At 42.6% G+C, this 22,260-nt stretch overlaps 2 protein-coding genes across 2 annotated transcripts in view; one reads left to right on the top strand and one right to left on the bottom strand.

Annotated features, from left to right (window-relative positions):
• tio (zinc finger domain-containing protein tiptop) overlaps positions 1-22,260 on the top strand; it is a 65,853-nt gene that overhangs the window by 1,788 nt on the left and 41,805 nt on the right. The gene's annotated exons all lie outside the window — the stretch shown is intronic.
• LOC135803720 (zinc finger protein 184) overlaps positions 1-22,260 on the bottom strand; it is a 76,645-nt gene that overhangs the window by 37,904 nt on the left and 16,481 nt on the right. Inside the window, exons 2-3 of the mRNA XM_065317399.1 lie at positions 20,042-20,077; positions 8,946-9,025 (exon numbers count right to left, since the gene is read on the bottom strand). The gene's annotated coding sequence lies outside the window, so the exon portion shown is untranslated. The remainder of the gene's footprint in view (positions 1-8,945; positions 9,026-20,041; positions 20,078-22,260) is intronic.

Genomic DNA, 22,260 nt, shown 5'->3' with positions numbered 1-22,260 from the left:
ATAAATCACACTCTTAGCAGTTCTAGCGTTTTTATGAACATTTTTTATTGCGCCTGCTTTTCATCGGCGTTTTGAGCTTGAAGACGAAAATAAACTTTTGCACGACTTTAATATATTCTTATAAGCTCTGCTTTGGTAGCCAGTCGTTAACTGATTCATGTTTGCCGTGATTGATCGACGACTAAGCAAATTTCGCCGAATTCCGATTAGCGACGTGACCAACTCGACAAGGCTGGAATAAAATAAAGGGAAGTTGTGCCGTTAAAATTACAAAACAAATATTACCTTACTGGTTGTACTGAGTCACAGAACAAAACATTGTGTAACAAAATAGAACACAAACGAAAAGAAATAAAAAAAGATGTTCTTTGCTCGAGCTTAAACTAACCGAGGCAGTGCTTCGAATAAATAGGAATCAAAAAGTACTCTACAATATTGTAGGGTGCAGAACGTGAAAAGTTCGCGATTTGAAAGAATTTAAAAGTCTTAGCCCCGAGCAAAAGTTTCGAGGAGAGGTATAAGAGTAAACGTGAATTTCGGTCGTACAGGGACTGAACGTATTGCGTCGTAAAAGCCGCGCAGCATTTTGAATACAAAGAGTTTGCATTACGTCTGCTCGAGTAGATTTGGAAGGGTATATAATAATTTTCGAATAAAAAGACGCAAATTAGTCAACGCTTAGACGCGCCGGCTACGCCAATTTTTCGCGAGCGTGTCGACCGTGCCAAATCGCATCAACGTCCGTCTCGAGTCGTTTGCTTAACGCGTATCGTTTAATGTCGCACGATCGCAGACGTGTAATAATAATGATGTCGACACAGATACACATGCGGCGCCGGCAGATGTCCTGCTTTTCATGTAATTATAATACTTATAAATTAACTCGCATTCGTTATACTCTGCGATGAGATGAGATGGAAAATATAAAATTATTCGCGTTGGCAGAAAGTTGGCGAAAAAAATTAAAAAAATAAATAAATAAAAATTTAAAGCAGACGTAAAAGCGAATGTATATAAACTATACGATGCAGTTGTTCTAGAACGTCACGTAAACAGACTGATGACTATTGTCATTGTGACACCTGATATATTGAGCAATCAACCCCGAATTATCTCCGCGCGAGGATCGAACGCGTCGCACCGCTATAATGATTGCTTGCGCGCTGGCCCGTGCCGCCGCCACCACCGCCGCCGTTCACGGCTTTTGTGTGTGTATTTGTATATGTGAGCGAGTTGGTAAGCGAGTCGCGCCGCACGCGCGAAATAGACCGTGGGCCGAACGCGCCACCGGATGATTGATATACCAGTCACCACAACCGGAAACGCAAACGTCCATCCAGCTCTCGTTAAATATTTATATAAAGCGATACGCCGAAATATGCACTATTTAGATTAAAAATCAATTTTCTAGTGGCCTGTGATGCGTTGCGATAGGAACGCGCATCAACGGCGGCGGAGTGCGTTGAAAAGTTGGCAAAAATCTACTCGTGGACAGCTGATAATGGCCACAAATCATTTTACCGGAGGACAGATATGAAAAAGGGTGTTTTTGCGTGGCGTGAAAAAAACGCGCTGCGCCATCCGGCGCGCAAACTTTTGAAGAATTTATGGGACGTGATATTTGCATTTTTGATTAAGCAGCTTTTCATCCGCTGATATTTTGTATCATTCCGTGTATGTGCGTCTAATTGATTTTGGCCCAACGTGTGCTGATGAATGAATCCGTGCTTTCTCTTTCGCTTTAATTTCAACGTTTTATGCCATAAAAACAAACCAGTGTGAGTGATCTGGATGTAAACGATTTAATGCTCTATTTGTGAGTGGTTTTTGAAGTTAGTGAAATGAGGAATTTATGTGACACGCCATTTGCATTTACATTATTGATGAAGCTGAGAGAAGAGCTTCCTTCCATCCCAATCCGGCCGATCGCTGCGCTATCGTTTTGTACGTGTGTATGTTGGTCTAATTGATTATTCTTAATTGGCTGAGACACCACCTCGCCTCGAGATGCATGGTGAGTACAAAAAGAAGCGCACCGCGCGCGCGCATTAGCGACCCATGCCGAGCAGCAGCAGCAGTGTATTTTAATTGCGAATCATTATCATATTGGCGTGGTCGTTTGCGTTTTAAGTTATTTAAATAGCCAGTCAGCGAGGAGTTCTGTTTGTATTAATTAAAGGCGCCAAGATCTAAGGAGGTGCGCACGCCAAGGCGAAAGTCATCAAGTTCTTTACTGCCGGTTGCGATTCGGTTTTCCGTGGCTGCTCGTCGCCAGTGCCCGATTATAGCAAAATTACCTGCTTCGTGCAGCGCCAAGTTAACGACAATTGCGAATTCCGTACGGCACACACCGCGAGCGTGTTCTTCTGGCCGAAGAGTCATAAATCGCGAATCAAGGCGCTCGTCTGCATAGTCGGGCGTTTCGCGCGCCCGCTATCGGATGCTGCAACGGGCCGGCCTCCGATAAACCGGACTTGATTGACGGTCGTCGCGATGCGACTTGCGAACGTATCGGTCGACGATAAACCCTTCGACTTTTCTGTGTTCTTCACTTCCCTAGCATTTCGTCAGATATCGGCGAGGCTTCTGGGCGATAAGGATAAATAAAATTTGTTTGGCAATTTTATTTGTTATTTGCATATATCTTTTCTTCGACCCTTTCGAATTAGAAGATTTATTACCATTGGGAGTAAAGATGTATCTACTTTGATAAACAATTCGCTGTTTGAAGACGATGCGAACGTGCTGGACGCGCTTGGACAAAGCAAAGTACAAATAGCTAAAATACTACAAGAAGAATATTAGCGCGTCGTAGAGACGACAAAAGAACTCTCGTCGCTATTTAGAATTTCCAAGTGATGAAAGCGTTCCGTGTTCGTTCACGTAACGATGCCAGAATTGATGAAATTGGATAAAGCTTCATGCGCTCGCCGGAACAACAGATAAATCTAATTAAAACATCAAAGATGTATCCGTGACCGGAGCTGGCGCGAGTGCACGGACAGCATTATGGTGCGATGGCGTTGGCGTGTGCATTGTGTGCGCGCTCACACACACGGCCGAAAACAACGAAAAGGGGCAACACGTGGGGTGAGGTCGTTTGTCGGTGTCGGGCCAGCATGCAGTATCGAAGGAGGCGAGGAGTCGTGGACGTGGCCAGGTCGTCGGGGTCCACGCGCGGGCGGTGGCGGCGAGATTGAAATGTCCTCTGACGTGCCGTCTGTCAGAGGTGGGACGGAAGGGAAGGGTGTTGTCGCTGGGCTGCCCGGGCAGACGTCTTTTGACCTGGCGTGTGCATTGCTTTGAGCCACAGACTGATCGATCGGCAGCACGCTGACGCTGACGCGAGACGGACAGCTCCAGCATGGCACGGCGGCGGCGGCGGCGGTGGCAGCGGCGACCGGGAGAGGGGGCGCGCGCGACACTTTTGCGCGTCCCGCTCGCACCCATGTCCACCATCGTGCGGCGGCTACGTTAGGTCGCGACCGGGGCGGGGGGGTGTCCGATGTGTTTCGTAGCGCTCAGCGCCGCGTATAGCATAATATTCTGGGTCAACGCGACGACGCTCACCTACGCCACCCAATACACATACCCACACGCGCTGATCCGACCCTTTAGTGGGTTTCCAAGGCGCACCTCTAGATTTTCCTTAAATTAAAAACTGACATTTTGCTTTTCTTGCTTGATTTGTTTCCGATTGCTTTGCAGCGTAGGGTGGTTTTGGAGGCCTTTAATAGGGGTTTAATTAAAGAATATTAGTCTAGACCTGGGCGTCTAGATAAGACAGCATCGTCTGCCTGTAATGTAGTAACAAAGAAAGCGTAAATCAACGCAGGAACGGCTGAACATTATGCTGGAAGGAAGGAGGAACCGAATGTGGAGGAAGCAAGCGGTGCACCAGCGCACCATCGAAAACGTCTCCGCGCCCGAGATATATTGTCGGAAGATAGACGGAGCTTCCACCGAACGGTCGAGCGCAGTTCACTTCGTTACCCGGTCGGACAGTAATAATTTATATAGTCGATACTTTTAGTATAATAGCGCTGAGTGATAGGGCAGGCAACCAGCCAACACTGCATTAAGCCGCTTTACGAGAACAGTCCAGTGGAAAATCAGAACACATGCACTAATTATATTAAAATGTGACCGCAGAAAGGCTTGCTGCCGATTTTTGGCGCATCGCCGCGATCAAAGGCCATCATCAGCGAATCTCCGGTTGTAATTGCACGATTTTCGAGTCCTGCTCGGAGTGATGCACTCACAAAACACATTTAGAGCCGACTTAAGTGTCCGCGCAGCCATAAAAACATTTTATTACTCAATAATAGCACATCTTCACTGTATGATACACCAAAATGACAGGGTAGAACGGCGAAATTATCCCCGGCCCGTCGCTTGGACTCATCATTTTAATTTCTGCTTTATCCCGGTTCGGCGTGCGAGCTGTGCGCGTTGTGCCCTGGCGAGGCCGAGACCTCTATGATTTATAAAATTGGACGTGCAGATATGAGAGACGACACAACGCACGAGGAAGATGAATGTGCAACGAGAAGTAATGAGTCAGGCCGAGGTCGGCGACGAGACGAGACGAGACGAGTGGACGGACTATGCCTGCGAACCCAGCCCAGCGTCGAAGCATCCAAGCAAAAAACGATGCTCTCTAATTTCGTCCTGTCAAATTGCCCTCGCCGGTAATTGATTTCGATGGCAGAGCATGCTATAAAAGCAATATTCATCACAGGCAGCACACGTCGTTCGATTTTAAAGAAAATGCCCAATATTATAACTTTCAAGGTAGGCGAAACGTTTCAACCGGCACAACTTAATGTGGAATCATTATTTTTATTAGCTTCCCCGTATAAGTAACCATAACGACACACTAGTATATTATAATGACGGTACAGGGATGTTGAAGAAAATGTTTGACTAATACCTGTCTTTACAAACTTCCTCTTGCGATGTGATGAGTTGGGAGGTTGTGTTCTTTGGCGGTATTTTGATAACGATTACGGAACAATGTTGCGGTGTGTTTTTGAGTGTGTACGATCACCCCACATGTGTGTACCTTCATTTTGGTTCGTTTCACACCCCAAATTGGGGATAACATCTCAAACATGCATTTTATTAGGGGATGATCAATTTCAATTTGCTTGTTATTGTTGAAAGACATCTGACAAGCAAAAAATCATTAAAGTACTTCTCAAACACCTAAAGCTTTAAAATTATTGAAACGTTTTATCCCGTTACAATAGTTATAAAAGCGTTTGTTTCGATTTGCAGTGAAAATACTTAATACCAATATAGAAGTGTTAAATCTCTCGCCTTGGTGTAAATCTGTAAATTCACATCATGCGCGAAACAGCGGACGAGAAACACGTAATCAGGCTAACAGAACCTCTCTCGTGTTGTAGATGCACGTTTGCGCAGCATAACCGGAATTTGATAAAAATTGATTCCGACCCGAGTACGGTGCAAACGAGTTGATTTCAATCAAGTCCGTTGGTTTGCGTCTCTGTGTGTAAGCGCGGCTTGTTGCCGGCGAAAACAAATGCCGTGCGGTAAAGGTTTCTTATCTCCTGTCGCGCCCTACGCGTTTTCGGGCGATGGTGTCTCTCATCGCAGCAGACACACACAGCTAAAGCTCTCTCATCATATACATACCCTCGGTGAGGAAAGGAGCGCTCGCGCGGCAAACGGCCGGACATTTAGATAAATTCGGCGCCAACGCTCGCTGTTTATTGTTGACAGAATCGAATAAAGTTTTTGATCTATGCAAGTACACGTCACACGAGAATGACACCGCAACACATCGTGCATGGTATTAAAGTCAGAAAAAGCAGGGATAACAAAAAAAAGCCCAAAAAACAAAAACAAAAAAAACAGTAATTTGGTAAAAATGGGCGGTGGTGATATTCGACGGTTCGAAGACTCTCCAGTTGTGGTCCGGGTGCAATGCTCCGATAATGGTCGCGAACCCAAACCCGAACGTAAATGAGATGAGAGCATTATCGAATCGAGGAGGGGAGCACGTTGTTGAGTTTTGCCCCCTAATCTTACTTGCTGTGTATTGTGTACACGGTACACACCGATATCGTTTACCGTGTACAAATACAGAATACCCCTGCAAGAAGAAGGAACAGGTTGTAAGCGCGCGAGGCGATACCATCCTATCGCATTTGTTCCGTTCTGTACGTAATATGCTGAGCTTGCAGCCGGATCATACGAGGAGCACAAAAAAAAATGCTGCCTTTATATGAAGTCTGCGCGATCCTTCACTCAACTTAACTGCCAATTAACGAGCCTGCGTCTGTCGCGGTCGCTCCACGATGGTCGATTCGATATTTTCCTGTCGCATTTGCCGCTCGATTACATTACGAAGAAGAATAAGGAGCTGCTGGATGTCGTGGCGCAGTGTATGAGAAGTGCGACTGAACGAGTGACACATTCCGCGCGCCTGGAGTGTGACCCCACGTTGTGGTAAAAATCTGCAATGGCCGTGCATGTTTTTGCTAAATTTACGATCATACATTCTTGCAATGGCGGTGGGGCTTGAAATTACCGTCCCGCATGTTGTGAGCTCTTCTGATAATTATATCGACGCCATGTTTTGAATATGACTCAATTAATTCGGCCCAATCAGAAAGGAGGACCTTTAGTTTCAGAAAAACATCTATTTCTTCTATTTTTGTTAGTTATCAAAGGCCTCCTTAACTTATACCTACTTATTGGTTCATGAGTGAGTAGGGTAATTGTCTGATGCGCGTGAGGCAATTATCTGTCGATCGGGCATATGTCTCTATTAAAAGGCCCCGGCCATGTCTCAGGTGTGACTGATTTATGTCCAAACTGACGTATTATGTACGCACAGCGATCGCGTGACATTCGACATTAAACTAATTGGTCTCGCATTGAACGGCACACGCTCGCCGCCACCGCGCGAGTGTTTCGCGTTTAATGTTGGATTGATGTCGGACAATAGCGATGGGCCCAGACAACAAAAACACACGCGCGTCCGACTCAATTTAAACACACAAATTTGTACTCGTTTTGTAACTAAAAAGCGCACACGCAGTACAAGAGCGCGTGCCTGTGCCATGTCGAAATGTTATCTCGTCGATTTGGTCATTTTTCCCAGTTGTGCGCCCAGCGCTCCGTCGTTTGTTTGCCGCCCTCGGTTAGTTCAACTTTTATTCTCCACGGTTTTCCCGTTTTTTATTGCCGGCGTTATTTGTTTTAATGATAATAAGGAAAGTTGAGGCGTTTAACATTGCAAATTCAGCCAGACGTTACTACTTGGGGTTCAGCGGGTTGGGAATTATTTGTACAAATATTTGAGCATTTCGTTTTAATTTTGAATGAAACCTGAAGCTGGGGAATTGAGGGTCTAAGCGTCTTCTTTTGCTTGTCGCATGTGTGACAACGCGTTTGACCATTTCGGAAAAACTGGTGTGATATTGACGCGCTGCGTCGTGTTCGTCAGTCGGGTTGAAGAGAAAAGAGCCTTTATGACCATCGCGAGTTGCCGCCGCTCGCGAAGTGGGATGAATGACGAAATGAACAACTTTGTATGCGGTGTTCGTGCGCGTGTTCGAAAACGACGTACGGACGCTGGGAAACTCCCCGACTTTTCCACTGCCGAAAATATATAATATATTCGCAACGTGCGTATATAATAAAACCCCAAACAAGTTCAGCGCAAAAAGCTCCAGCCCTGTTTGCACAAATTAAAATCAAGCCCTGCGTCTTATCAAATTTGTATACATTTTGACATCGCAAGCGTGCAAAACGAAAAAAAAATGAAGAAAAAAATCAATACCCCGAGTAACTAAGTGGGACACAAACTGCGATGCAGCCACGATTAAATTTTTAATAAGAAATTAATAGCAAATCAGAAACATTGAGTAAGAACAAAAAATAGGAAGAAAAAGAGCGATGTAATTAACAGACTTTCTTCGATGCGTTTGCTGATCGCGTCTACTCGTCATTGCGCAACTATTTTTAGCTGCAAACTTCATTTCATTCGTCTCCATCTGAAGTGAAACTTTAGTGTCGCTGCATTTACTATAGTACCGAGGCCGAAAGAAGAACGTGATTAAAGTTGTCACTCTTTTTCGAACAGTAAACTACACAACTAACTTGCCGAACGTCACCAACAGTACATTTTTCGGATTTTTTATAGTCCCCATTAATTTCTTCCAGTCTAGTGTATTCTAAATTAAGTTCTTTTAATTATATGTGTGCACTTAGCTTACTTATCAATTAATTGTATACAAACGCATAAATTTTCTTTTAAAAAATGCACCGGTCTCTCAAGTAGGTACCTAAATTAAATTATTCTAAAATCTAATCGTGGTTTGTATAAATATTTTGATCGTCGTCTCGGCGCGATATTTGATCATAGTTGTATTTTGCACACACCAACATAACCAATTAATCGAGGCGGCCGCCGTTGTGTGTAGTTAATGGGCGAAATTTAAATGGGAATCTTTATAAAATCTTTCTGCCGTTTAAATTTAAATAATGGTGCGTGCGAGTACAGATATTGGATATTATTAAGTTATAACATGGATGCGTCGACGACTAGCGACCAGTTTATCAATTATAATTGACAATGATTTGCCGGCGAAATGACGGCGTTCAACGATTCCACACATGAACTTTTCTTCTTCTCTCTTCACTCCCAGCGCTAATGGTTTTAAACGGTTTAAGAACCCAGCTAGGTGTGTTGGTGTGAGAGGTGTGCGTGCATTACAACCGTGGAAGATTGTAGTTATAAACATGGAATAATTTAACGCTTCATAAAATAGATGCGCGCGCGCGCGATGCACAAACGCGCAAACAACGAGCCGCGACGAAAATATTCAAGCGCTTATTACGCCTATAGCGCGCGTTTTGTTTACTAATAAATACGCGCGTGTAATTAGTTTGTTTAATTAGTTACTCACCTTAGATTGGCTGCGGCGCGAGCGATCCGCATTGGCGATAACGCTGGAATTTAAATCGGCGGCGCTTCTTACACAATCGCCTGAAACAAGCAACAAACAAGAAATTAACTGCCGGCACTTTAATGTTCCCCAGATGCTGCTAAAGCTGAGTTGTAGGTAGGTATAGGTATGGTGAGGTTTGAAAAAGTGTAAAGCGCAGGTAGCTGAAATATTCTTGTGTAGCGCTACTGAAAGGTGTAAACATTTTGACAACAAATGTCATTTAGCGCGTGTCTAGCGACCATTGTGCAGCCCGCGTGTATTTTTGTCGGTCGCGCCCGTGCCTGATGTCTGATAAACGTTTCGGAAAACAATGGCGTACGGCAGCATCGCCACTGACGTTTCTATCGATGGTTGTGCTGGTCGCTGAGCGAGTTTTCAATGCGTCTCAAAAGTATGTTAGCTTTGCGGCGTAAACAAACAGGTAGCATGCTGGGCTAGTGCGCTAAAAAGTAACAACTAACACTATTGTTTCGCTTCTTTCATTACTACCAATCAACAGTATCATCGGCGTCGCTATAATAGACAGCGCAAACAATGCGTAGTCACGAGCTTTTCATCTTGTAGTTTTTCATCTTTTAAGCTCATTGTTTTTTATATACACTACTTGTAGTGGTGGTGGTATAATCAATTGAAATCATATCACAATATAAAGTAACATACCCCGCACGTGGGGCTGTTTTACGATGCGCAAAGTGCCGGCGAGAAAGCACCACTAGTACCTATTTATGTTTTAGCGTTAAGACTTTCTTATTGTGACTTCACCCACCGCATGTTCTAAACGTGTAGCAGTATCTTTTTATTCGCGTTTGGAATGTTTGGGTTTTTTAGGTTGAGGGTCAGTCTAGACTCTGGGCCAGACCGACTTCCTCGTGCGTGACGCGTGTATTCCGCGGGTGCGCACGCTTCCTCAAAGCGTCGGCTTAACCATTCCTCGGCAACGTTGTCGGGGTTTTAAGGTTCGCAGTCGCAGTCGTAACCGGGACTTTACGAGCTGGTAACGGGCAAGTTATTGCCACCTACAACATGTCTTCCACGACTGCCTCCCGGATTAATAGTTGATGAGCGTGCGGAATGTGATGTGTGTGCGGTACCTACACACTGGGTGCTTTACAAACGCCGGGATGTTATCGTAAAATCTCTTATCGCGCGATAAATCAATCGATCTTTTTCTACACCGTTTTGTTTCTTTTATTTGCGTCGGTGTCTAACATCATGCTTTATGCATTTGGTTAACTTACAGAAAAAACAACACTTTATTTAATTATTCAACGATTTGAGTTGCGATACAAGTGATGAGTACGTAACACACTCTATTTATTAATCTAAAAGATGTAACATGTCTAAGGAAACGATGCTTTAGTTTACTCGGTATGAAAAAATCTGCATAAAATTTGCATCCCGATAGATTCGAATCAAACTTGCGATATAAATAAAAGTATCTATCGCATACTGGGTCGGAATGTCGGAGTGGCACTCGTGGCAACCCGTTTTAGTTTTGCATTTTACACATTAATATTTAACACTCACCGCGATGTAATGTTAAGTAGTGCTAATGTTAAATTATTTTATTTATTTATTTGCTTACACGTTGCTCGGGATTAATGAGAGTAATATTTCAATGTTTGCGCAGACGTTAGGTTTTAGAAAATCAACGCCAGGCGCGAATTCTTTCCGTTTATCAATATAATCATAATTGCGGTGAGCTTGATTTATTTATTTGTATCATTTATAACATGTGCTACTTGCTCGGCTCGTCAATTATATTTGCAAAGTTGAATAATAAATCATTGACGTGAATGTCCCCGCGAGAGATCCGTGACACATGATCAAGGACTTGAATTCCACGTCAGCGCGAACGGAAATGTGATTTCTTTTAATTCCGATTGTAGTCTAAATTTCGCATCCGACTTTTCCAAGTTGTCCCCGCGCGTGTCCCCCGATGGCCGCCTCTCACCGCACTATGCGGAAAGCAATGAGGTGCACGTGAGATCGTCGTGCGGTGCACGGAATGGCATCGACATTGGCACCGACGATGCGAGAGTTTGAGTAAAGTGGGATCTGGCGAAGCGTCGAGCGTCGAGTTTATGGCATGTATCTCGATAAATGTTAATACCTCAATATGCAGTATATTTGCCATGGAATGACGTGGACGGTTCATTAGACGCAAGGGAGCGCGTACATCCCCCGCATTGGATTATCCATTCCCGCCCCCCAACAGACACATGCACACATGATGATGGCAGATTCCGTGGAAAATCACGTACACCAAGACCCGCGAGTGCAGAACGGGTCCGTCCGTGATGTGTCGAGACAGACATCGGCATCATTCCTGCGAGCTCAGTGCGCGCCCACGCTCTCACACTCCTGGGGCCTCCGACAGAGACGACTTTTACGTTACGTCGCGCCATTCCAACGACGTTCGACTTAATTCCGTCTAATGTTTTTGGTCCCGGATAAATGTGAACGAATGCACTCGACGATGAGTTTTTGGACCTCCCTCTCTTGACCCGCACGATTTACACAACTATATAGTTGTACGTTTAATTATAATACAATCTTTCGCCGCGTGTGACGTGATCGCACCCATAGCGAAACAAAACAAAAATCACATTCATCTGGCTTTGTAGGTTTTATTTATGCTAATAAATTTACGGTAATCAAAACGTAAATGTCAATCACGCGCGTGTAATTTATTACTGCCATAATAACACATGTTCACCACGCTGCAACGCAAAATCATTTATTTCGCCTGCAGTTTACGATTGCTGATAATTGTAAAATCTGTAAAAGTTTGCGCTTTATCAGCGTGCGCGATCTGCGTCTCGGTAGACGACATTAATCACGCTTTTATTTATTTTATAAATCAACATGCTAATCGCAAATGTGACGGTGGAATGCTGCAGATGCAATATTTGCTCGACTGCGGCGCAGGCTGCAAAAACAACAACAAGATGCCCGAACTGGGCGACAGCGAACCCGAAACTCTAACCTGCGGCCCGAGTGTCGTTTGCAAATACTTGGAGAATGATTTTTATGGTCGCTCGTAAATTACAGGGAAAAACAATAAGTCAGAAGTTTTAAAATCGCATGAAATAAATAAAGGTGCGCAATAAAAGCTCTAATGCAAATTTATACGTGACTTATTATGTACGCGCGGGTGGAATTTCTCTCCTAGGATAGTAAAAAACTGATCTCTCTCATTTGAATGTTTTGCAAAATAAAAATAGGTGCACAAAGGGTCACATTGTGACTCGGTATGAAAGTTATAGGTGAAATTGATCGATACACCTCATATAGGTGAGTCGTATCAGAAGGGCCGATAACTCGTCAAGCCCCCTATCGTGGGGCGCGCTTTTTCTTGCATTGTGCACGACCGGGAAGTCGGCGTATTAGCCCCGACTAACAGTATAGAGAGAAACTGTTCCCCGCGCGAAGTGAGTGAACGATACCCGACGAACCGGCTGATTGACGATCGCTTCGCACGCGAATAAGTGTGATTCGTGGATTTTCAATGCCGTCTCCTGGCTGTTCGGCGGCAGTAAACCTAGCGGATTTATTGTTTGTTTGCCTTCACTGCACAGCGTACGCTTCATACGGTTTGTTCTACCAAGCGCGCGCGTCTTGTCGAAGGGAACGACCACCGCCCGACCTTAATTTAATTCATCAAAAATCGCTTCTTCTGCTTGTGTTTGTGTTTGAATGTGCCGGGCAAATTGGATCCGCGCACGACAGCGAAATGGACACTTGTGTCACAAACCGAAAATCCGAAAAGCAGGGCGGGTACAACCAAATAAAAATACGTTTGCATAAAGTAGCAAAACAAATCATCAACTCACATTAACTTTTATTACGTGGAATTTTTCATCGAGATTTATTCGCGCGGAAATTCCAACATTCCACCAAAAAAAAAGACGAATATATAATGTCCGCGGAGAATGTTTACGATTATGACCCAAACCTTAGTCAAAGACGGTGCCATAATAATGTTAGTTTGACACGTAACTAGTAGTCGCATTGAATATGTCTACAACTAATTAAAACGGCTTCCAGTTTAGAGAAATATGACATTCGAATAGCTTAATAATAAATGTCTAGGTGTCGTTTGCATCAAAATATTCCCGTTTGTACTAAAAACAAGCAATAACAATAAATTTCCATTCATGAAATTGGTCAAACCAATCTTTTATACCATCGGAACTTAACGATAATGATGCTAATTAAAATTCGGTTAATTGCGAAACGATTTATGCAAATGTATAACAGACATCTTGATGTGTACGAATTGAAAGTTGTTGTTTATTAATAAATTGACGATTTATTTGCTTTGAATTCAAATTTCGTGGTCAATTCTTTGTTTTCCAGTCCGATATGAAAGTGTTTACGTTTGCGACATGGAACAACAATTAAAACCGGCGAAATCTTGACTTAATTACGTCTGATTTTGTGATTTATTGCCGCGGCGAGTTTTTGATTAAACCACCGCCGAAATTAACATCGAAAATCAGTAAAACCGCGCCCGAGACGTTTTAAATTAAAAACGTGCGAATGCAAATGGTAAAAATAATAAAATAATCGATCGCGCTGAATCGAAAACCGCCGTCGAAATCGTATTTTAACTAAATTAACAGCATTTAACGAACGTATCGAATGAGTACGATGACATTTAGTTGTGTGTTGTCTGCTGCGATACCTGAAACGAGTCGCAGCGATTTGTTATTTTAATTGCGGCCATTTCAACGCAAATAATATGTAAAACTGGACGAATTAATGTCAGCATTTTGGATTATTAATTGTGTTTGAGTAAAAAAGTGATCTTAAATCAATCATCTCGCAATTCGAGCATGTGGCTTAAATGTTCTGGCAATTTTTGGAAGGCACTCAAGTACAAACTTGCCATTTCTGCAAAAAAAGCGAGCGCATTGTGTGTATGTTCATGAATGTTGGAATGTGTATGTGGAGTACAAATGATCCGTTTGAATGTGGTCATAAATCATTCGCCAGCCCTACAATTTGCATACACCTTCGTATTGTGGAGCAAAAGCTGACCTTTTCCGACAGCCGTGCGCAAAGGTAACAATTATAACTTACTTCACATTGTTAGGACGTAAGTACTCGTTACAGGTAAATATTACTCACATACAGGAGCATACAGAATAATAAAATATTTTAGTGTTGATAGAACTAACCTCAAATTTTACCTACTCAACCTTTTTTGAAATCTGTTGTTGTGCATGTGTAAGGATGCAGGTGCCTCTGTTATATTGACAGTAAAGCATAAATTGCGCACCAGTGCTCCTCCCAATCCCATCGATACAAATACCAATCGCTCGCGGTCTGAAGCTTGCAACAACACACACATGACCAATAGCCTTGTTTCTTACTCGCAGCGTGATGCCTCGCGCGCCGTGGCCACAACCGGCATCGTATATATATAAACATGTATTTACAATTACCCGTGTGCATGTGCTATGCATGCGGGCGAAGGTAAAGTCAGGCGGCAGGAATCGACGTCGAAACGGAACCTCTATGGCTGCGAGAGAGTTGGGAGTCGCGGACGCGCGCACGCCGCACTTGCCGCGCACAATTTCCAGCGATTCGCGGTCGCGATACATCAAACTGCGTCCACCGTGTAACTCATTACAAATTTATAATAAACACGATAATCAATCACCAAGAGGCACACCTTTTTTGCTTACTTTTAAAGTTTTAAGCAACATTTTAGGTGGATAGCGTGCGTGGGCGGATTTAATTGTTGGTTATGTATGCCTTTAGCACTTTAAACAAATTAAAAGTGATAAGGACAATTTATAACACAGTTATTATCAGGTCCTAAATCTTTCAATCTTAAATTTAAAAAAAATCATTTGTTACAATCAAATTTACCGCCAAAATAATAAATAAATGCAAATAAATGAAAATAACTTTCAATTGTTGTATCAAGTTAATTAATTATTACACGACTCATCACTGCTGTAACATAATACGAATTATTCCACGCTGAATCAAACAATTTCTAGCTAATATTACTAATACTAAATTACAAGAACATACTGCAATATTAGAGGAATATTAGTTATCTCAGAAAATATGTAACAAAGTTATGCATTGCACACGTCGTAACAAAATTGTTGATAAAATGGCGCGCCGAACGGAATAATTACTGTGCTATTTACAAATAACATCGATATTGGTGTTGATTATTTTTACTTTCTGCGATGTTTCCTATTGGACACGCGTCGCGAATCGCATAAAAGCGTCAAAGCGTTTGCATTCGCCAGGCCTGAATCACAAATTAATCATTAAACACAACAGTTAAACAATACCTAATTACAATCACGCATTCGAGATTATGTCAGTGTTTATGAGTGTCATGCCGGCCCATAAAATTGATTAAACAAGCGCGATTGTTTCTTTTTTCCCTTTAGTTGTTTTAATAATGTGTTAAGTAGAAAAAATCAATATGTACAACGTTTACCAGATATTTGTTGATCCAATCAACCTAAATTAGTGAAAGTTAAGCGCTCGTGTAACAAGGATTACATAAAACGCAGGATTATGCACGAAGATCAACAAGCAATCATTGATTTTTCTTTACTACACTGTAGCGCGTCTTTTTTACGCCTTGCAGCCGGTCGCTTGCATTAATAACGATCGCGACTGCAACTGCGACTGGTAATTCTCGTCTATTCCCTTCTAATTCGTTCCAATGAAAATGCACGGCAAGATTGAGTGGACAAATGAAGATATATGCCGCGTGTCATCCGTCCTATCATCTATTCTATATGTCTATTAAAGCAGCTCATGCTTTTATTCGATATCAATAGTAAATGCGCCGCTAGTATTAAATGCAAGGCAACATAAAATGCTAATGTAACATTTAATCATTAAAATGCATTTTTATTGCTTGTCTGCCACTGCAGTGGTTTATTTTTGTTTAATGCAATAATATATTGTGTATATTTAATTTTGGACGAAGTAAAAATCAAGCTAGCGCGCACGCACGCGGCGACAAATCATGAAACAATAAAATTTTGCCCACTGAGAAGTGTCACCATGTCACGGCAATAAAATTATGCGTAACCCCGAACAAAAACGGCGCGCGCGATATTTACGATCGTGTTTGGATTTTCTCCATTTGTTCTCGTTCATTTGTTTACGCTTACAGCCACTTGCTTCGCGCTTTCATCTTCAATCATGTTATCATTTATTTATTACGCGATTATTTTTTTCTTACCAATACACACAGGAATAACACACGCTAGCGATGCGTCGATGATGCATTTGGCGTTTTATGCGTCGGGTGAATAACGATAAAACCGTCGCGGCGATATGAGCGCCGCATTATATTATTATTCAGTAAGTGTAATAATTTAGTGTTTTAAATAATTTTATGAGCCACACTCAAACTCACACACAAGCACTTCTTACGGCCGCCGTGTTTACAAATGGCCCGAGACATGCACATTGCACACAGATGATGTGAGTTGTGTGTGCATTTATTTATGCGCGATGGGCAGCGGCCGCAATGGTCAACACTCCGCATGCGGCGAGGAGCGAGTTTGCCTTTTGCGAGTCCCTCAAAGTTTATAGGACGTCTGCGTAATAATTCTGAATTTAGACATGACATATATCGTGGCCGTGCGTTGTCTGCGCGCACGCCGCACTCGAATGCCATAATAATCGTTTTTAATTAATGCGAGATTTATTATCGAAGAATAAGAGACGCGCACACAACTACCACTGTACATAAAACGCCAAACTGCGACTTCACCTTGGTGCGCCTCCTCAGTGTCTTCGACATATTTTCAGTTGGACAAACTTTCTTTTTGGCGCGGTGTTTTCTATGTTTTGCAGTTCGTGCCGCTGGTGCTTTTAGTGCGAGCTGCGAACAGAGTCGTGTCGGTGTGGAATGGCGAGGGAGGATGTGCATGCAGCTTGTCCCTATTCCGACATAAATCACTCAGGCCGCTGTCCGCAGCGCTGACTGCTGAAGATTTGCGACTAAGCAAATGTCATGGGGTCAGCAAAAAATCTATCCTTAACGCGAAGGCAAAAGCAAAACCAGCCGACAACGTCGACAACAGCGTTCGCGCACACAGACACATCTCTCACACGCGCATACAAACGCAAACCGAGCGTTTATATCGCGCAGGGGCAGAGTGGCATTATGCCTTTTGCGAATTTGCGAGCATGGACGAAAACAGCTTTTACCGACTTGTGCGCTCTTCGCCTTCTTGCGGGCTTCATGTATGTTTGTTACATGTTGTATAATTTATGTTAGCACAACACGAAACGTAAATACGCGAATTTATTGCGTTTATTATCACATATTATGTATTACTTACGGGAAAGTCGCTGTTCGACTAGAAAAACCTATGAAAACAAGCCAGTGAAAACAACGGGCCATAAACACACGGCAATATAGCAGATTAGTGAGTGAGATTTTAAATATTTGATTAGTTTTTGAGTCATTTCGAAACGAAAGCGCTTTTAATTTAATGCTAATCGATCGAAATAGGCGAATGAAGTAGCCTAAAATGGCAATTAGTTGGTTTTATCTACCACGTTCACGTAACACAGCGTAATGATTTGATTTATGCATCCTGAACGAGTCGGACTTTTGCCTTGATTAAAAGATTATAATTAATGGCGCAAAGAAACGGGTATTGTTTGATTTATACACGCAAACGGGGACGGCCTTTCCGTGTAATGCCGGCCGCGCAACTGTTTTCAGTTTTCACTCATTCGGTAATTTTAAATCAACATGTGCGCGACGCACATTTACATAATTTATTGCGCTCGAAATAAATTGGGTCGTTCAATCATTTATTCACATTTCGATCGACGTAATTTTCATCTTTTTTCGGTGCGTGCCCCAGAGCCGTCCAAATTTAAAATTTTAACGTATCGCATTCCGTTCACAAAACTATTCGAACAGGAAAACAAAACAAAATAGCACCGACAGCCAGATTGTTGATTGATGAGTGAATTGAAATTTGTTTGGAAAACTAGCCGTCTGTCCGTTCGTGTTTCGACCTTGATCGCGGCATAATTTACGACCGATAGATTGCGATGTATTAAATATCAAACAATAAATTACGAAATTATTGGCTGTGTGTTTCCTTCTTTTAGTTAATTTATTTATCAAGCCAAGCGGTATTCAAATTCGAGAAATCGCTGCCATAGCGTGCACATTATTGAATCATTGTGAATGAATCCAAGTTTCGCCAAGAACTTAGCAACAAATAATTACGTATTCGACGCCGAGAACACGCTGCCGCCGACGACGACGATGATGATGGGAAGGAATGGGAAGCGAAACATGATGAATTGCCCATCAGAAACGTAAAGACAAATAAATCATTGCACGCCTCTTATTCCATCTGTCTCCCAGTCGTGTATTCTTTGGTCGTTTGCTTTCGACTTGTACACGACTGACCACATGTTTCAGAATCCTGAATCTCTAACAATGCATCCAAAACAATCAAAATTTGAAGCGCAGACATCACTTTAGTCGCGACGAATTAGTCTGATGATTCGTCGTGTAATAGATACTATTACGTACGTCGTTTGAAAGGCAATATATAATTAGATATGTGTTTCAAATCATAAATCATTAATTTTATAAGGTCATCGAGTAATCAAGTGTTCGGGCGTAGCTGACGAGCAATGTGTTCCTTTGCTCACATTACAAGCATTTTGTTTATTCCTTTTCTCCAAGAATCAAGAATATTAGTCATATTAAAATAAATTGTAAACAATTTGCAAAACGCAAGTTTCTAACCTAACTATTTCTATTCATTATGTGTTTTATTGTAACAGTCTAACACAATTATTTCTTTGTTACAGGTAAGTTCCTTCTCTACACTCATAAATCCTCCCCGGGTGCGATTTTTGACGTTGAATTCCGAAACCAGCAAATTTGTGAGTATTTGCGCAAAAGTAACTTGGTATACACACCGCAAGAGAAAGAGCACACCACGTTTCAACTTTGAAGCTGCGGAGCTTCGTGCCCGCACACAAACGAAGGGCTTTTTAAATATCAATGAAAAACGTCCCTTCTTCACGCCACATCACAATGACTGACAGCAATCGAGATTTATTGCTCGTTTACTTTGCTAATAATTCATTTTCCGGTGCGGGGCGGGCGATCGAAGAGAAAACTTTTCTGACACAAATAGAACAATGATTTTTCTTCATGCTCCAGAGCGGCGTTTCTCGGTAATGCTCTTTTACAAATGTTACCATGAACGCATACACTATTAGCACCTCGCACGATAAAAATCTAGCTTCATTAAAATAGTCTGCTAATTCTATAAAATCATGTGACAAGTATCTCCGCAGTGGCTTAGGAATAGGTATTTTTAGCCCAGTGTCGGTATGATTTATATCAAAATGTTGATTTTGGCACCGAAATTTATTTCGAAACGTATCAACAAAACGCACATCATTAAATTTATCGCCCGTGTCGCGAGGTTTCGCGTAATGGTTAAAAATTATATTGTCCCGAATGTGTCGCGACTGCAGGAGGCAGTCGCTCATCGGGCCGGGTACGGCGCATAAATAATTGCGAAATCGCACTATTTTTACCCTCGATTTAGCTTATTAACGGTACACAATTTCTTGTCGCCACATCAAACGGACCCGTGTGTCGGGGCTTATATAAATCGACGCACGACGTACAACGCACCCGTGAGTTATGCGCACGCTGCATGTCGTGCGTAATGCAAATAAAATTTGCCTGATTGATGAAACTGTCTTTTGTGGCACGCCGGCCGGCGTGTTGTGCGTTATGCCTACACAAAAAGATGCCAAGCCAGACGTTTGTCGTAATGAAGTTAGAAGATCAAGCGGCGGTACACGCTCGCACGGTGGTTCGGTAATAAATAACGCAATAACGTAAAAATCTACGCACATAAAGCACCATCGCGAGCGGGCGAAACATTGCACAGCCAGAAAGAGAGAGAGAGAAATTTAATAAACCCGCATCTGCTCAGTGCGCCAACAAATTAACATTGACATTTTTACCATTTCCATGAAGTATAAACACTTACATTTGATGATTGACTGTGTTGTTAGCGTGATGCCATCTGCAAACAAAAAAAGAAATACATATTAAGACGTGTAATATAATTTAAACTAAAGTGCACATTTAAATAATTCGTTTTTTCGTATGTATTAGTGCAGATATGCGTATGTGAGTGAAATTTAAAACTGTGTTTGGTATGCGCCGCAATTGCAGCTATGCAGTTGGTGACTATCAAAAAGATCGCATGATGAATGTGTAGCCATTGTTGGCGATGCCCTCAGAGGACGCAATGCCCGATACCCCTTTCCACGGGAGCCAAAAACCCAAAAGAGACGACGGGCACAATATCAATCCATAAATCAACACCCGATACGTGCAATAGATGTAGGCATAGATAAATCTATTGCGATGCCTTTTCGTACGCATTTAATGATCAATAAATCAATACATCACCGGCCGATTGTATTGTGCATCTTTGCGATACATTTGCACCATTTGCTCATAAGCCCGGGTTTAATATTTGTGCACAAACCGATAAAATTGGTTTCATTTCAGCTTACTTCTTATTTAAGTTTTACACGAATAGCAGATGTTTATGTTTGATCTCTATCATCAAAATTTTGAGTTGCAGAGGGAACAATGCAATACAAATTTTCATTTCGGTTTTTCTATCCAATTTTTCTGATTATTGCACCTGATCTCTCTCATCTCGCGTTAGCATTCGTAGAGTTCGCTTGAGTGGCACGTTTGGAGGCCAAATTTTCAATTTACAAAGGACCGTTTGATCTAGCGTAATCACTAATTAAACATGTCACTCTTAACAATTAAGCAAAACAATCCACGAGCACGAGGTGGCGTGATGTTTGTTGGTGTGTTGCGTGCGGTTGGAAGGAAGCGTTGTGTGTGCGCGCGAGTGTGCGAAAAGAGGGGATGCGAATGAATCAAAGGCTCGTCGGGGAATCGCTGAGGCGGCGGCATCCGCCAAGCGAGGGCTGCCAACTATTTCACCCGCCGACACCGCCGCGAATTAATAATATAATATCTGCGGAATGGCGGCGTGTGTTAAGTGGCTTGAGGCCTTCATCAAACAGAATCGCTCCTGGTGCTCTCTGGCTAATCACCGATTGCCTTCGCAGGCTTTCAACGCTTCAATTGATCATCCACTTGTATTTCAATACTAGAACAATAACTTTCTTCAGTTTATTTATTATTTAAACACTCTGTATTCACGTGTGTCTATCAAAGGTTTATGGTAAACCCAAGCTATTTATTAATGACGTGCTCAAAAATAACAGATTTGCCCCGAGGGTGCGTACGCGAGTCCTTTGAGCGTTTACCAAACAGTACAATGCTTCAATCGCATATCCTGCTGAACTGCGAACAGAGGCACGTGATCTCTTTAATATTACGTGACAGAAACGCAACACACCAAATTACATCTAGCGATTATAAACAAGAAAAAGACCTGCGAAACCCCACGATTAAATTTCGATTAAAATTATTCTTCGCCGCATCAAAAGACAGCGCACGCCGTTTAATTTCAGCGTTTGAGGATATGATGCGTTTTCGTAACCGAAACCGGCGATGTCACACGCACACACTCCCTTGTTATAACTCCTCAGTTGAGAGTCTACCTTTGATGCTTGCTTTCAAGCATTTTTATTAATCTTTAATACTTTATTAACGCCGAATCCCGAACGGTATAAAAGTCATGTTTGAGCGGTCGAGTAAAGTGCATAATTTACGATTGAGCTTTTCGATGCGATGCATCGCGGTGATGTTAATCCAAGCTAATTATAAACTTCAATAAATAACGATTTTGTTTTCTCGGGCGTTACGCGTGTGCGGCGCGCGTAGAACTTCGACGAGTTCACGCTTTCTTTGCTGCTTGCTGCCGTTGTCGAGGAAGCGCTTAGTATCAACATTTCGGGAAAAAGAGACGCAGGAAACATAAATCCACTCGGCGTCAATTACTTAAGGCGCTTTTCCGACAACCGCGAACGCACATCAATCCGACTTATTTATAATAACGACGAATGCGAGTGCGTGCGCACACCGCATCATATCAAACTCGATATATGACCAACGCGTCAAAAGCTGCAAACCTGCAGGAATATTTAACCATTACACCGGCTTCTACTTAAAATGCCGCGCTTATGATGGATTACGTTTGCAATCTTGATCGGTCGTGGCTGCATTATGACTCGTTACGGAATAACCGAGCTGTAGCAGTTGTATTAAATG

This window comes from Atheta coriaria, unplaced genomic scaffold (genome assembly GCF_025399875.1).
Source record: "Atheta coriaria isolate IRGN ID8LTWV9N9 unplaced genomic scaffold, Caltech_Dcor_3.1 hic_scaffold_3_pilon, whole genome shotgun sequence".
NCBI classification, from domain to species: domain Eukaryota; kingdom Metazoa; phylum Arthropoda; class Insecta; order Coleoptera; family Staphylinidae; genus Dalotia; species Dalotia coriaria.
This window is presented reverse-complemented; position numbering and strand designations above follow the sequence as displayed.